General features: G+C 41.0%; 1 protein-coding gene and 1 non-coding gene across 3 annotated transcripts in view; both read left to right on the top strand.

Annotated features, from left to right (window-relative positions):
- Positions 1 to 16,444, top strand: part of SRGAP1 (SLIT-ROBO Rho GTPase activating protein 1) — a 295,272-nt gene that overhangs the window by 152,704 nt on the left and 126,124 nt on the right. The gene's annotated exons all lie outside the window — the stretch shown is intronic.
- LOC136167975 (U6 spliceosomal RNA) lies at positions 5,197 to 5,303 on the top strand. The gene has a single exon (XR_010663144.1). It is a non-coding gene; the product is annotated as a U6 spliceosomal RNA (small nuclear RNA).

Genomic DNA, 16,444 nt, shown 5'->3' with positions numbered 1-16,444 from the left:
TTGGGATGGCCCTTTGGAGTTTGTCACCAAGGAGGCCTCATGTTTCTTTTGCAGACGTTACATCTGAGCTGCCGTTGGGGAGGGGCTAGGTAATCTTGGGGATGAGGCAGCTCCCACTGCTGGAGGGTAATTCCCAACAGAGATTCCAAGAGCGAGATCAGCTGTGAGTTTCATCAGCCAGCAGCCAATATTCCCAGTAGCTGGGGAAATATAGCTCTTGAGAGAGGGCCTGAGGAATGTACGGTAAACACACACACACACAATGCCTGCTTGTTTGCTGCCTAGAAGTCCTCTTCTTATCCAGATTTTCTGGGACTCATACTCCTTAGAAGCTGCCTATTTATAGCAGACTCCTGGTTGCTTCAGCATTTAGTAGAGCGAACAGTCTTCTCACCTCTATTGCCCATCAGCTGGAAAGTTAACCATCATTACAATGACAGGTATCAAATTCTAGCTCCTCAAGCAAACCCAGCAGATGACGTGCCTCACCTTTCCATGTGTATTCTTGCTTAAAAAATTAAGAACAAGAGAGGGAAAGACGGGAAAGCCTTGAGGAGCCAGATCAGCCCACTAGGACACATTTGTCATCTGCACATGTAGGAAGCCAAGACCCATATCTCTCAAGTCTAGAGAACTTCATATGCCTTTAGGTTAAAAACCAAAACTAGTATTTTCTGCTTTTTTAAAATTGCCAAGCCATCTCCTTCTCCAGCTCTTCTATTACTATGGTTCCAGAAGCATACTTTTTTGTCAGAACAGAAGGAAGTGATCAGAATCAGTCTGAAATAACCTTTAGAACTTCTGTGAAGTCCTTAGCATAATGCTTGATCTTCTTTCAGGGGATTTTGCGACTTCCTCATTTTTCAAAAATAACCGCACATCTACATGGAGATGCAGGTAGATGCTCAGTGCTTGACAGATGCCGCCTCTTACACAGCTATATTGTTGGTCAGAATAACATACTGGTTCATTTCTAAGGCTCTAACGTCAGATATTTGGGGTATGAATGTGGATTTTATCTCTCTTGTTATCTCCGTGGACCTGGAAGTGTTGGTAAACCTCTTAAGTCTCAGTTTCTATGTCTGTAAAGTACGTATAGTCACTTATTTCAGATACAGTTCATGGGGTCTCAAGAGTTGCACATGACTTAGCAACTAACCACCACCACCACTAGTGGTCCAGTGGTTCAGACTCTGTGCTTCCAATGCAGGGGGCCTGAGTTCGATCCCTAGTTGGGGAACCAAGATCTCACCATGCCATGTGGCCAAACAACTTTAAAAAAGTAGCATTCAAATATGTTCAATTATCTGTGAAAGTGTTAGCCACTCAATCGTGTCTGCCTCTGTGATCCCATGGACAGTAGCCCACCAGGCTCCTCTGTCCATGGGATTTCCCAGGCAAGAACACTGGAGTGGGTTGCCGTTTCCTTCTCCAGGGGATCCTCCCAACCCAGGGATCAAACCCAGGTCTTCCGCCTTGCAGGCAGATTCTTTACCGTCTGAGCCATCAAGGAAGCCTATCACTGCCCCATAGGTTGTTTTCAAGTTATTAATGTTTTTATCCATTTTGCATAGATATGTGTACTGGTATAATTTATTTTGTTTCTGCACCGATAGTAATGACATGAAGTACTGTAGCTACCACTTTACTGAATTTTCACTCTGTGCCCAGCACTGTACCCTGCATTTCCCACACATTAACTCATGCCCCCTCACAGTTGCCCAGTGAACGGGGATTTTAAGTCACATTTCAGGGATGAGGAAGCAAAAGGCCCAGCTATAACTTGCAGAGCCTGGCTCACTCACATGCTTCCTTGTCTTTGCCTGTGGGTCTTAGATAGTTCATAGTTACTGTAACCCTGCTGGGGTTTCTCAGTGGTCATTGGAGGTGTTATAGAATGCACAGGTTAGGAACTTCTGAGAATTTGGGGACACTGCGGTTCCTGGTCCTATTCATTTCTAATGAAAATCCTGAAGAAAGATAGTTCTGGATGAGGCAGCAAAATCTCTCAGTCATCCAAGTTGTAGACAGAGGCTCAAAGCAGCAGAGACTGGCTGCAGGCCACTCAGAATTACCTCACTTTGGCCTAAATGCCTTAGATTATCAGATTGAGACTCACAGGAATGAAATTAACCCACTTTTCGTATCATTGATTTTGTGGCGTAATCTGAGAGGAAGCGGAGAGTACTAGTAAGATTTGGAAATTTATAGTCATTTTAAAATTATGATCAAGCCAGTCCTATTCTATTTAAATTTTCTTAGTAGAAAGACAATCCTATTCTATTTAAATACCTTAGTAGAATGACATTTCATGTGGGGAAGTGGGAACGGTGTTTTCAATTAGACTTATTTAAAATAAGTTAATATTCACACAGCTGCTTTAAGTTAATAAATGTTACTAATCTAGTACAGATCTCTAGGGCTCTAACCTTGTTTTGAAGAAAAAGTTCATAAGTTTAAAAAATCTGAAAACTCAAATCTGTATGTAAACGAGTCTTATTTCTGTTTGAATGTAAAAATATATACTCATTGTAGAAATTTAGAAAACACCAAAAGATATAAAACTGGAAATAAAAGCTACCCATATTAATACTACCTACTGCTAATATTCCTGACTGTATCTTTTCTGTATTCATATGTGTACTAGACAAATATATATGCATATTAATATATATGTATTCTACAGAATTGAAATGTCATTGCAAGATAGCCTGGGAACATGCCCTTTTCATGGAAAATATTGTTAGCATTTCCTATGTCTGGAAGAAATCTTTTTCTCTTTCGATGTACTTGTATTTATTTATCGCGCTGGGTCTTCATCGCTGCACACGGGCTCTCTCTAGTTGAGGCCAGTGGGGCTACGCTCTGGTTGCAGAGGAGGTAGACTCAGAAGTCGTAGGCACAGGCTTAGTTGCCCACGGCATGTTGGATCGTCTTGGGCGAGGGTTCAAACCCGTGTCCTCTGCATTGAAAGCAGATTCTTAACCACTGCACCACCAGAGAAGCCCTGAACGTAATCTTTTAAAACAGGATACTTGGTGCCTGCTTATTGCTTCACTGCCAGTACGGCGGTGTTCTTTTCCTGTTGTTGGACATTTAAATCTTTCGCACATCTTTGATATTTTTCTTATACTACTGAAGCAGAATTATTAGGTCAGAGAGTGGCATTAGAATTTCATGCTTTGATGGGCAATTCTTACTTTTTGCCTTTCTAGAGTAAAGATGGTCATGGCTGTGATTTACTGAGGAGTAATGTAGCCTCTGCAAAATAAATTGACTACATTATTAGCCGAGAACTACCAGTGTGATTTAGCATGTGGTAAATAATATAACAAGAGGAACATTTTCAAAGCACTTCAGTGCAGTGTAGCAGAAGAATTAAATGGTATTCCGGTGGCCTCAGGGGACAGCTTAATTATTGATGAGGCCTGGATAAATAAGTGAGTATAGTTCAGGCTAACGCTACTAGCTGGTTCTCTTGAGTTTTACCAGCTCTACAGTTAGCTCATTTTTCTAGAAATAAATTAAAATCAAGCTATGGTTTCTTAGAGTGGTGCACTTTTCTGAAATATTTTAGAAACTTTTTAATTTGTGTTTATAAATTGCTTAACAGGATAGCTGGCACATATTAAGTGCTTAATAAGTGGCAGTTGTTAGTGCTGCTGTTCCCGCATTTATTTTGTTGCCTTTTATTACCCAGTGACAACAGGACATATATGATATTTCTACTATTTTTAATTGGAGTATAATTGCTTTACAATGTTGTTAATTTCTGCCGTACAGCAGCATGAATCAGCTATATGTATACATATCTCCCCTAAGACATATGTGATTGACCTAGCCATCAATTTAGCATGTGAGTTATTATATAAGAGCATTCACCATCAGTTTACAAGCTTCATTAAAGACTTTTTTTGTCCACACCACATGGCATGCGGGAACTTAGTTCCCTGACCAGCCACCTGCCGAGGAAGCAGTCTTAACCACTGGATTGCCAGGGAAGTCCCCATCAAAGACTTTTAAATAGAACATGAAGCAGATGTTATGTGTCTGTCTCCTTGGAAACTGATATAATCTTAAAAAAACCCGAGGTCAGATAAATTGTACATTTTGTCACACAGCATTATATAGTAGTTGAACCCACAATTACATTGAGAATAGTTTTCAAAAAGTGCTTGAAACCTATTTATGGTTAAAAAAAAAAAAAAAAGAAAAGAAAGAAATCTGGAAGTGTATAGACAAAGTTATTTTAAATGGGTATCTCTAAGTTACTTTTATTTTCTTCTATTTGCTTGCCCATAATTTCTGATTTTTGTACAATGAACATGTTGTGTAAGACCCAAAGAAAACAAACATTTATTGTAAACTAAAGCCTTAAAGAAACTTGGCCCCAGGTACACCAGTGTTTACCACAGAGGAATGGGGAGCAATATCCAGTAACTAATTCAGACCTGATGCTATTTGTTCATGGAGAATTAGCCTATTCTCTAGGTACACATGAAAACTGTGCTTTGACTATACAGTGTTAGGATGCTTAAAATGAAAAGACATGAAATCAGGGGCCAACTGAGCAAGATGGCATACCCCAGGGCTGCAGCTTCCTTACCTCACAAGATCTCTTTGCAATAACTAATGAAATGTATAAATAGGAAAGGGTGGCACCATCTTTTTACCTTCAAGCAGATCCCATTACTCTGCTCACTCTGTTGACTCCCACCTAACTCTAAATAGAAGGCTGTACCCCCACTTCCCTTCCCTAACTTTATTTTTCTCTCTAGCACTTACCCCTTTTTGACATGTTACATATTTGCTTATTGTTAATTCACTTTCTGTCTCGCCTGGATTTAAATGTAAGTTTCCGAGAGGAAGGAACCTTGTATTTTTCACTGAAACAGTGACTGGCACATAGTAGTTACTCTGTAAATATTTATTGAATGAATAAATAATCAACACTCAACATCTGTATTAGAAACCAGAGATGAGTGTCATCCGCATAACAGAAATTTCAAGGCATTTCAGCGAGACCCCGTTATTGAGAGGGCTGTATTTGCGTAACACCATCACATGCTGTCTACTTCCTAAGACAGAGAAATTAGAGGAGAAATGAGTCATGACAAGTTCTTGGCATGATGGAATAGCTAAACCTCCAGCTTTCTGAGCTGAGGACTGAAAGGGGGTGTCAAAAGAACCAAAAAGGTGCTTGCTTCGGCAGCACATATACTAAAATTGGAACGATACAGAGAAGATTAGCATGGCCTCTGCGCAAGGATGACACGCAAATTCGTGAAGCGTTCCATATTTTTTTCCAGAAAAATAAATGACCCAATCAAAAAATGGGCCAAAGAACTAAACAGACATTTCTCCAAAGAAGACATACAGATGGCTAATAAACACATGAAAAGATGCTCTACATCACTCATTATCAGAGAAATGCAAATCAAAACCACAGTGAGGTACCATTACACGCCAGTCAGGATGGCTGCTATCCAAAAGTCTAAAAGCAATAAATGCTGGAGAGGGTGTGGAGAAAAGGGAACCCTCTTACACTGTTGGTGGGAATGCAAACTAGTACAGCCACTGTGGAAAACAGTGTGGGAATTCCTTAAAAAACTGGAAATAGAACTGCCACATGACCCAGCAATCCCACTCCTGGGCATACACACCGAGGAATCCAGATCTGAAAGAGACACGTGCACCCCAATGTTCATCGCAGCACTGTTTATAATAGCCAGGACATGGAAGCAACCTAGATGCCCATCAGCAGACGAATGGATAAGGAAGCTGTGGTACATATACACCATGGAATATTACTCAGCCGTTAAAAAGAATTCATTTGAATCAGTTCTAATGAGATGGATGAAACTGGAGCCCATTATACAGAGTGAAGTAAGCCAGAAAGATAAAGAACATTACAGTATACTAACACATATATACGGAATTTAGAAAGATGGTAACGATGGCCCTATATGCAGGGCAGAAGAAGAGACGCAGAAGTACAGAACAGACTTTTGAACTCTGTGGGAGAAGGTGAGGGTGGGATGTTTCGAAAGAACAGCATGTATATTATCTGTGGTGAAACAGATCACCAGCCCAGGTGGGAGGCATGAGTCAAGTGCTCGGGCCTGGTGGGCTGGGAAGATCCAGAGGAATCAGGTGGAGAGGGAGGTGGGAGGGGGGATCGGGATGGGGAACACATGTAACTCCATGGCTGATTCATGGCAATGTATGACAAAACCCACTGCAATGTTGTGAAGTAATTAGCCTCGAACTAATAAAAATAAATGGAAAAAAAAAAAAACCAACCAAAAAGTACTAGAGAGGTTACAGAGAGGGTGTAGATTTAGAAAGCTATCTCATGAAGTTCTTTATGGACTCCTGCGCTTGTTGTGACTTGCACATGCTCGGGTCTGATCTTCAGCAGTATACCAGCAAAGACTTTGGGAACTGAACTAAGGGATAGGCCACTGCTTGGACTCCAGACTCGCCACTGGATAATGCATGTGCAGGTCAGATCCAAATAGTGCTACAAAGGTGTTAGAACAGATATTGAAACCACAGCCCATAGAGGGCTGATCAGGATTTGCATCCTGAATTCAACTAGGTTGATTTCCAGATAAGACAAAAACATTAACATTCTACATGTGGTTTAAATAAGACCGAGTCTCATAACATAATATTCAAAATATCCAGAGTACAATCCCAATTACTCAGCATACAAAGAACCAGGAAAACCTCAGCTGGCAGGGGAAAAGACAATAAATGGCCAATTCTGAATGACACAGATGGTGGAATTATCTAACACAGACTTTTAGAGCAACCATGATAAAAATGTTCTGAAAAGTGAGAGCAAATACTGTTGAAATGAATGGAAAGATAAAGTCTCAGCAGAAAAAAAAAAAATAATAGAAATAACCAAATTGAAATTTTAAAATTGAAAAATACAGTTGTTCAGTCACTAAGTCATTTCCACCTCTTTGCAAACCCATGGACTGCAACACGCCAGGCTTCCTTGACCTTCACTCTCTCTCAGAGTGTACTCAAACTCATCTCCACTGATTTGGTGATGCCATCAAACCATCTCATTCTCTGTCACCCTCTTCTTGACCAGCCCTCAATATTTCCCAGCATGGGGGTCTTTTCCAGTGAGTCGGCTCTTTGCATCAAGTGGCCAGAGTATTGGAGCTTTAGCTTCAGCAGCAGTCCTTCCAGTGAATATTCAGGGTTGATTTCCTTTAGGATTGAATCATTTTGATCTCCTTGCTGTAATCAAAACTAAAAACTCACTAGATGGGTTTCAATAGAAGAATAAGGATAACAGAGGAAAGAGATTAGTTTCTGTTAGTCTTGAAGATAGGTTAGTAGAAACTATCTAATTTGAACAACAGAGAGAAGAAAAGATTGGGGAAAAAATAGTCAGTGCGTCTGGGAGCTTTGGGACAACACCGAAGGTCTGATAATTCATTTCAGCAGTGTCCGAAGGAGAGGAGAAAGAGAGTAGGTAGAAAAAATATTTCAAAAAATAATTGCAGGAAAGCTTCTCAAATGTGGCAAAAGAGATAAACCTACCCATTCAAGAAGCCATAAAAACCCACACTAGCTGAATCCAAAGAAGTCCATACCTGCATACATCATAATCAAGAAAAAACTAACCAGAAAACATATTGAAAGCAACTGGAGCAAAATGACACATTACTGATGGAAGAACAATTGGATGACTGTGGGTTTCTCTACCTGCTAGATGCCAGAAGCACCTTTCTGGTTGTGACAACCAGAAATACCTTCAGAGGTTACCATGTGTCCCCTGAGGGGAGTCAAGAGCCATTCATCCAACCTGAGTTTTCCATTTTTCCAAGCATTGTTTAAAAGAAATTTTCCAGTTTGGTTTGCTTTTCAATTACCTGATTTATAACTCTTGATTAAATTAGCAAATACGGAGTAAAGACTCCCAATCTCTTATCTCTCATCAAGAGAATTTTGAAAAAAGAATAAATATATGTATAATAGTAATGTATATTTTATATATATATACACGCATATTCAGTGCCAGTTTATTTGTCGTTACTGTTGTTTAGTCACTAAGCCGTGTCCAACTCTTTTGCAAGCCCATAGACTGTAGCCCACCAGGCTCCTCTGTCCATGGGATTTCCCAGGCAAGAACACTGGAGAGGGTTGCCATTTCCTTCTCCAGGGGATCCTCCCAACTCAGGGATCGAACCCGCATCTCCTCCATTAGCAGGTGAGTTCATTACCACTGAGGCAGCAAGGAAGCCCACCAGTTTATTCAGGTTCAGTTATTCATAAAAGATCAGCATGTAAGAAAGTTCATTTGCAAAGAGCCTTAGACACTGAACCCATTCTGCTCATCCAGGAAGGAGATTACATTCTTAACAGAACTGATGAGAGGGGCGGGGGGAAGAACTGATAAGGAGAGAACGCTCCCACAGTATTTCAAGGTGTCTGCAGTTGAGATCAACAAAGTCTGAAGCAACCTGAGAACAGTATTGTGGTTGCTAGCTAAGGTTTCTTACCATTTGTAGACTGTTTAATTTCACACAGTGGGATTCTAAGAGATTTCCAGCAGCTGTCAGAAATGCCATATTGGGGGATGTAGCACATATAGCAAATATTTGAGTTAAGAAACACTTGTGATACCTTGAATGATAGCAATCCAAAATATGCAGTTACAAAGAGATATTGAATGTGGCTGACAGATTGATTTCAGTACCTTTTAAATCTCATAGGGGAGAAAAAAGCTTTTCTCATTATTAGAGGGACTTCCCTGGTGACTCAGATGGTAAAGCATCTGCCTACAATGTGGGAGACCCGGGTTCAATCCCTGGGTTGGGAAGATCTTCTGGAGAAGGAAATGGTAACCCACTCTAGTATTCTTGCCTGGAAAATCCCATAGATGGAGGAGCCTAGTTGGCTACAGTCCATGGGGTCGCAAAGAGTCAGACACGACTGAGCGACTTCACTTTCACTTTCATCATTAGAGAAGCAATTACATAGAAACAAACAGAAATTTTACCAACAAAATACTTTGTCAGATCAACCTAGAAACTTAAAAAATAAAACAAAATTTGACACTGGATATGTGAACTATATAAATTGAGAAAATCCCATAATATTCGGTAATTGATAGTGAATAAATACAAGCATCACTGTCACTTTGTAAACTTTGGTAGTGTCCAGTGGAACACAGAATCATAATTGTCTAATGCATTGGCTTGAATAAACATTCCCATTAAAATTTCATTTCTTGGGCTTCCCTGATAGCTCAGTTGGTAAAGAATATACCTGCAGTGCAGAAGATGCCAGTTCAATTCCTGGGTCAGGAAGATCCCCTGGTTTGAAGGGATAGGCCACCCACTCCAGTACTCTTGGGCTTCTCTTGTGGCTCAGCTGGTAAAGAATCCGCCTGCAATGCGGGAGACCTGGGTTCAATCCCTGGGTTGGGAAGATCCCTTGGAGAAAGGATAGGCTGCCCACTCCAGTATTCTGGCCTGGAGAATTCCATGGATTACAGTTGTCATTGTAGGCCACCTCATTTTGGCCTGAACCTAAAGCTCGTATCAGTTACACAGCTGGCTGGCACTAGGAGTGTAGCCTGTAACGTAGCAAAGCGTACATCGTGGGGTAACACCTATCTGAGTTCTAGAAATGGCGGGTGGGGGTGAAGGCTGCAGGCATGCAAGAGTTTTGATTCCCAGTGTGAGGAGTTGGTATGTTGTTATCTAAGCAACTAGGGTGTTTCCCCACTTGCTCAGCAATGAAGAATCTGCCTGCAATGCAGGAGCCACAGGAGAGGCAGGTTCAATCCCTGAGTCAGGAAGATCCCCTGGAGGAGGGCATGGCAACCCACTCCAGTATTTTTGCCTGAAGAATCCTGTGGACTGAAAGAGCCTGGCAGGCTACAGTCCATAGGGTCGCAAAGAGTCAGACACAAATAAAGCAACTGAGCATACACGCACACACATCTAAGCAACTAAGGAAACAAAGAGATTTTGCATCAGGGTGTGACATCGTCAGTGTTGTTTTTGGAGAGCAGTGGAAGGAGTAAATTGGAATGAGAAAAAAACCAGTCTTGGGGAAACTAGTTAGCGAGCTGGTGCATTAGTAATGTGGGTGATGGTTTTTGCTGTCATGACTTATAGCCAGAGGGTATTTCCATACTTACAATGATATTGTCTTCTAAAAGTTCTCATTCATGTAGATCCAGAATGAATCAAATGGCTTTTTGTTGTTATTTTATGAAAGGTTTGATGGAAATTTAAAACCAGGACATTGTTATTCAGTCCATCCTAATCAGATTTTAAGGCTTCTACTCCTTTGTCTGATGGCTCTTTAGCTTATTAGGGGGAGAAAAAATCTAACCATGATCCCAAGATTCTTAGGCTTACATTAACTATGCAAATGTGGGTTTGGACCAGCTCTTACAAAACAGTGTGATTGCAAGCAATGCAGGTCACTGAGAGGTGTATGTTGTCTCCTAATCCTCCCAAGATCTTAGCTTCCAGCCCTTGAAGTGTTATAAAGAAAGTGTCCTTAATACTACTAGCTGCAAGACGGCAAACAACTATCGCAGTTGTTGTTCAGTCACTCAGGCGTGTCTGACCCTTTGTGACCCCATGAACTGCAGCACACCAGGCTTACCTGTGCTTCACCATCTCCCAGAGTTTGCTCAAACTCATGTCCATTAAGTCGGTGATGCCTCCAACCATCTTGTCCGCTGTTGTCCCCTTCTCCTGCCCTCAATCTTTCCCAGCAGCAGGGTCTTTTCCAATGCATTGGCTCCTCACATCAGGTGCCCAAAATTTTGGAGCTTTAGCATTAGTACTTCCAATGAATATTCAGGGTTCACTTACTTTAGGACTGACTTGTTTGACCTCCTTGCAGTCCAAGGGACTCTCAAGAGTCTTCTCCAGCACCACAGTTCAAAAGCATCAATTCTTTGTACTCAGCCTTCTTTATGGTCCAATACTAACATCCAAACATGACTACTGAAAAAATCATAGCTTTAACTAGACGGACCTATGTCGACAAAGTAGTGCCTCCGTTTCTTAATATGCTGTCTAGGTTTCTCATAGTTGTTCTTCCAAGGAGCAAGCATGTTTTAATTTCATGGTTGCAGTCACCATCTGCAGTGTTTTTTGGAGCCCGAAATAGTAAAGTCTGCCACTGTTTCCACTGGTTCCCCATCTATTTGCCATGAAGTGATGGGACTGGATGCCATAATCTTGGTTTTCTGACCATTGAGCTTTAAGCCAGCTTTTTCACTCTCCTCTTTCACTTTCATCAAGAGGCTCTGTAGTTTTTCTTCACTTTCTGCCATAAGGGTGGTGTCATCTGCATATCTGAGGTTATTTATATTTCTCCCAGCAATCTTGATTCCAGCTTGTGCTTCTTCTAGCCCAGCATTTCTCATGATGTACTTTGCATATGAGTTAAATAATCAGACTGACAATATACAGCCTTGACGTACTCCTTTTCCTATTTGGAACCAGTCTGTTGTTCCATGTCCTGTTCTAACTGTTGCTTCCTGACCTGCATACAGATTTCTAGGGAGCAGATAGGTGGCCTGGTATTCCCATCTCTTGAAGAATTTTCTACAGTTTATTGTGATTCACACAGTCAAAGGCTTTGGCATAGTCAATAAAGCAGAAGTAGATGTTTTTCTGGAACTCTCTTGCTTTTTCGATGATGTTGGCAATTTGATCTCTGGTTCCTCAGCCTTTTCTAAATCCAGCTTGAACATCTGGAAGTTCACGGTTCCCATACTGTCAAAGCCTGGCTTAGGGAATTTTGAGCCTTACTTTGCTAGCGTGTGAGATGAGTGCAATTGTGTGGTAGTTTGCGCATTCTTTGGCATTGCCTTTCTTTGGATTGGAATGGAAACTGACCTTTCCCAGTCCTGTGGCCACTGCTGAGTTTTCCAAATTTGCTGGCATATTGAGTGCAGCACTTTCACAGCATCATCTTTTAGTATCTGAAATAGCTCAACTGGAATTCCATCACCTCCACTAGCTTTGTTTGTAGTGATGCTCCCTAAGGCCCACTTCACATTTCAGGATGTCTGGCTCTAGGTGAGGGATCACACCATCATGCTTATCTGGGTCATGAAGTTCTCTTTTGTATAGTTCTGTGTATCCTTGCCACCTCTTCTTAATATCTTCTGCTTCTGTTAGGTCCGTACCATTTCTGTCCTTTATTGAGCCCATCTTTGCATGAAATGTTCCTTTGGTATCTCGACTTTTCTTGAAGAGATCTCTAGTCTTTCCCATCCTATTGTTTTCCTCTATTTCTTTGCATTGATCGCTGAGGAAGGCTTTCTTATCTCTCCTTGCTATTCTTTGGAACTCTGCATTCAAATGGGTATATCATTCCTTTTCTCCTTTGCTTTTTGCTTCTCTTCTTTTCTCAGCCATTTGTAAGTCCTCCTCAGACAACCATTTTGCCATTTTGCATTTATTTTGCTTGGGTATGGTCTTGATCCCTGCCTCTTGTACAGTGTCATGAACTTCCATCCATAGTTCTTCAGGCTCTCTATCAGATTTAACCCTTTGAATCTATTTGTCACTTCCACTGTATAATCATAAGGGGTTTGATTTAGGTCATACCTGAATAGTCTAGTGGTTTTCCCTACTTTCTTCAATTTCAGTCTGAATTTGGCAATAAGGAGTTCACGATCTGAGCCACAGTCTGCTCCCTGTCTTGTTTTTGCTGAGTGTATAGAGCTTCTCCATCTTTGGCTGCAAAGAATATAATCTGTCTGATTTCAGTATTGACCGTCTGGTGATGTCCATTTGTAGTCTTCACTTGTGTTGTTGGAAGAGGGTGTTTGCTATGACCAGTTCATTCTCTTGGCAAAACTCTATTAGCCTTTGCCCTGCTTCATTCTGTACTCCTAGGCCAAATTTGACTGTTACTCCAGGTATTTCTTGACTTCTGACTTTTGCATTCCAGTCCCCTATAATGAAAAGGACATCTTTTTTGGGTGTTCTAGAAGATCTTGTAGTTCTTCATAGAACCATTCAACTTCAACTTCTTCAGCATTACTGATCAGGGCATAGACTTGGATTATTGTGATATTGAATGGTTTGCCTTGCAAATGAACAGAGATCATTGAGATTGCATCCAAGTACTGCATTTTGGACTCTCTTGTTGACTATGATGGCTACTTCTTTTCTTCTAAGGGATTCCTGCCCACAGTAGCAGATATAGTGGTCATCTGAGTTAAATTCACCCATTTCAGTCCATTTTAGTTTGCTGATTCCTAAAATGTCAACATTCACTCTTGCCATCTCCTGTTTGACCACTTCCAATTTACCTTGATTCATGGACCTAACATTCCAGGTTCCTATTCAGTATTGCTCTTTACAACATCAGACTTTACTTCCATCACCTGTCACATTCACAGTGGGATGTTGTTTTTGGTTTGCCTCTGTCTCTTCGTTCTTTCTGGAGTTATTTCTCCACTCTTCTCCAGTAGCCTGTTGGGCACCTACTGACCTGGGGAGTTCATCTTTCAGTGTCCTATCTTTTTGCCTTCTCATACGGTTCATGGAGTTCTCAAGGCAAGAATACTGAAGTGGTTTGCCATTCCCTTCTCCGTTGGACCATGTTTTGCCAGAACTCGTTTTGTCAGAACTCTCCACCAGGACCCGTCCATCTTGGGTGGCCCTACACAGCATGGCTCATAGTTTCATTGAGTTAGACAAGGCCATGGTCCATGTGTTCAAACTGGTTAGTTTTCTGTGATGTTGCTTTTCAGTCTGTCTGCCCTCTGATGGAGAAGGATAAGAGGCTTATGGAATAATAAAACTGAACTATTATGTTTTTGTAAAGTTCAGCATATTGAAAAGTGGTCTGGAAATATATCCATGGTATTTTTTAGTTAATTGTTACAGTCTCGACCAGAGTTCATGACACATTCTGATTTTAGTTAGGTTGGCTTATTTACATCAGCTCTTGAGAGTTTGTGCTTGAATGATTCTTCATTTAGTGACACTGAAGTGCTGTTTCCAGTGTATCACCATTTTGAGTGGAGAAATATTTCTAGCATGAAACATTGTGCTTCTTGAAGAGTTAAAGTAATGCAAGCTGAACATGAGAATAGTTATTTCGTTTACCTTATTCCCTGTAGGATTTAAAATTTCAGTCTTGAGTTACTGCTTAATCTGTCCAAGTACTCTTTATACCTGGGCAGTTATGAGTGAGACTGTGTGCCTGACTTAGCACCTTTGCCTGCTCACAGGCAATACCTCATTTGCCAGCAATTACATCAGTGAACATTCTAGGAGATACCCCAGATAGGTCCTTTAAGGTTGCACTTTGTCTTGTTTCAAAATTAAGCTCTGGTTCCCTTCTAACTGGGCTTCCCTGGTGGCTCAGATGGTAAAGAATCTGCCTGCAATGCAGAAAGCCTGGGTTCAGTCCCTGGGTTGGGAAGATCCCCTGGAGAAGGGAATGGTAGCCCACTCCAGTATTCTTGCCTGGACAATTCTATGGCTGGAGGAGCCTGGCGGGTTACAGTCCATGGGATCGCAAAGAGTCGGACACGACTGAGCAACTAACTGTTAGACTAGTTCTAACCGTTTTCCCTGTATCTACTATTGCTTTTCTTAATTTTCTTACATTTTCTAGTGGCATGGAATTTTATCTAAAAGAATGTTGATTATTTTTCTTCTTGGAAATGAAGTCGATTGTGAGGATGATTCCATGCACTGATATTTAGTTGTGATTTTAACAAGTACAAAATGATGTCCCTTGACAGATAAAAAGGAAATGTGCAAAAATGCTATTAATATGATCCAGAAGTTTGCTTCAGACCATTAAGCCCAACCCAACTTTTTCCATTAGGCATTTTGGAGGATGCTATTGCTGCTGTCTTCAGAGTTTACAAGAATTAAGAGAATGAATTATTATAAGAACACATGAACACGAGCTTTTGAAAATTTAAAAGCATGTACACTGTGGAAGTATGGGCTGACCCTTTTAATCAGAGTTCACATCCAAAACTCACCAAGCGTAAGACACTAAAATCATATGAAGCCCTCTTATTAAATATTTAATCTGGTTTTTCTCCTCTCTCAGCCTCACTCTGACTCAGCATAAGGTTAGGATTTCTTGACTGATCATCACAATAGATTTACTTTATAAAATAACTCCATGAGAGGCCAGAGGCCCTCTGAATTGGTCATTTAATACAACCACATGGATTACTTGATTGATTGCTCAATGTACTAAATAATGATTGTTTTAATTATGCTCTTTCTTTTGCCCTCCTTTCTCTCCTTTCTGGGAGGTTCCAGGGAACAAGCCTGCAGTTCTCTAGGAATAGCGATCTGGCCAGGGTCCACCCAGTGTAGCGCTTATCACAGAGCTCCGTATAGGAAGCTTTGGGCCCATCTACCTCCTCCATGAGACTGAACTCTGGAGGGCGGAAGCCATGCTTACTCAGCTCTGGGTCCCATTCATTCATCAAAAGTTTATCAAGCACCTAGTGTGCGAGGCACCAGAGCAGTCCCTAGGAATCCCTGCTTTCAAAAAAAACAGCCCTCTGTTTATGAAGAGAAATAGAAACATGAGGAGTGTAATAATAACAGGCGGCATCCGTTTAATGCTTACTGGATGCTGGGTTTTGTGTCGAGTGGTAATATGGACCATCACGGGGACTTCCCCGTCAGTCCAGTGGCTAAGACTGAACCTTTCAGTTCAGGGGGTACAGGTTTGATCCCAGGTTGGAGAGCTAAGATCCCACATGCTTCTTGGCCAAAAAACCAAAACATAGAAGCGATATTGTAACAAAGACTTTAAAAATAGTCCATATCAAAAAAACTTTAACAAAATAAAATAAGAACCATCCGAATAAAACCCTGTGATGTAGAGACTATTGGCATCTCTGTTTTGCCATTGAGGAAACTAAAAAAATTAACCTATGCACAGACATGAGTTTGACAACGCGTTCAGTCTTATAGTTTGAACATTTGACCACTAAATCATACAGCATATAAGTGATGATGAATGAATGTATTATAAAGTCCCAGAGAAGGGAGGGTCTTGTCTCTTTATTTGAAGGACATGGTAAAGTTACAGTAAAGTCTTCACAGAGTAGTCACATGTAGGACAGTAACAGGCCAGAGAAGGAAGGGGAGTCCAGGCAGGGGGGGCAGCATGGGAAAAGCAGAGATGTGAAAGCAGGACCTGGGAATGAGCAGTTCATGAACAGGTTGAAGGATGTGGTTTGAGATTTGTGGAAGGAAAGGTAGACTGGTTTGACAAGGGAAGTTATGAATGACTTAAGAAATTGGAACGCCATCCTGAAAATATTATAGCAAGCATTTGATGGGTTTTAATCAGAAGAAGGACATAGTTAGATCTTTATCTTAAAAGGAAATTCTAATACTATACAGAAAAACAGATCAGTCAGAATAGATGGAATTGG

This window comes from Muntiacus reevesi, chromosome 4, assembly GCF_963930625.1.
Source record: "Muntiacus reevesi chromosome 4, mMunRee1.1, whole genome shotgun sequence".
Lineage (NCBI taxonomy): Eukaryota > Metazoa > Chordata > Mammalia > Artiodactyla > Cervidae > Muntiacus > Muntiacus reevesi.
This window is presented reverse-complemented; position numbering and strand designations above follow the sequence as displayed.